The sequence below is a fragment of the Arachis ipaensis genome, chromosome B10, assembly GCF_000816755.2.
Source record: "Arachis ipaensis cultivar K30076 chromosome B10, Araip1.1, whole genome shotgun sequence".
Taxonomy (NCBI): Eukaryota; Viridiplantae; Streptophyta; class Magnoliopsida; order Fabales; family Fabaceae; genus Arachis; species Arachis ipaensis.
Window position 1 is genome coordinate 127,614,385 of NC_029794.2, and position 740 is coordinate 127,615,124.

Below are 740 nucleotides of genomic sequence, written 5' to 3' on the forward strand. Positions count from 1 at the left end.
GTTAGTGAAGACGTTAAAAAGTTGACATAAGAACTACTAATCAATAAAATATTACAAGTGGAAATGACTTCCCATTTAGTCAAACAAGCTGAAAGAAGCATCTAATGGCCAAGATGAGGTTCTGGAATGGGTGCCCGCACTTCTTGATGGTCGATGTGCTGCACCTCCAATGAGGCCCATGTGGATCAAGCAATTTACTCATAGCTGTCAGAAATTCCAAAAAGTCCAGCCAACTAACTAGCTTGCTAACAGTGGCACTAATTGGGTTAAAACCCCCAGGTTTATTATAAGGCCACTTATCTCCTTTGACAACCCTCCTCCTTCTACTCCAAGCCACACCTTGCTACATTCCTTTTGACTACCACATGTACCATCAAATCCAACCCTCTCAACAGATAAGAAAGGCTGCCTTCTCTACCCTCTAATTTCTTATTTAGCTATCAGCAATATCATTGATAATAGAGCTCGCAATCTATACCAACTTCATCCAGAAAGAAATAGGAAAAACCATCTTATAAGCTCAAGTCGACAAATCCAAATAGAACTAGCCATTGAAATTCATCTAGTTTTAGTAATAATCCGAAACACAACGAGATACGCAATCATTCAACGCAAATCCAGATCCATACACAAACCACATAATCAGAATATTCCAACAATAACAACCCGAGTTCATTTCAACAATCACCGAACAACGTCAGTCAACACATAAATATAAGCCAGAATCAAACAAAACCATA

The 740-nt window shown here is 38.8% G+C and overlaps 1 protein-coding gene across 1 annotated transcript in view; it reads right to left on the minus strand.

The window, feature by feature from the left end:
• Positions 1–740, minus strand: part of LOC107621417 (SNF1-related protein kinase catalytic subunit alpha KIN10) — a gene marked incomplete in the record, with an annotated part of 6,745 nt that overhangs the window by 5,501 nt on the left and 504 nt on the right.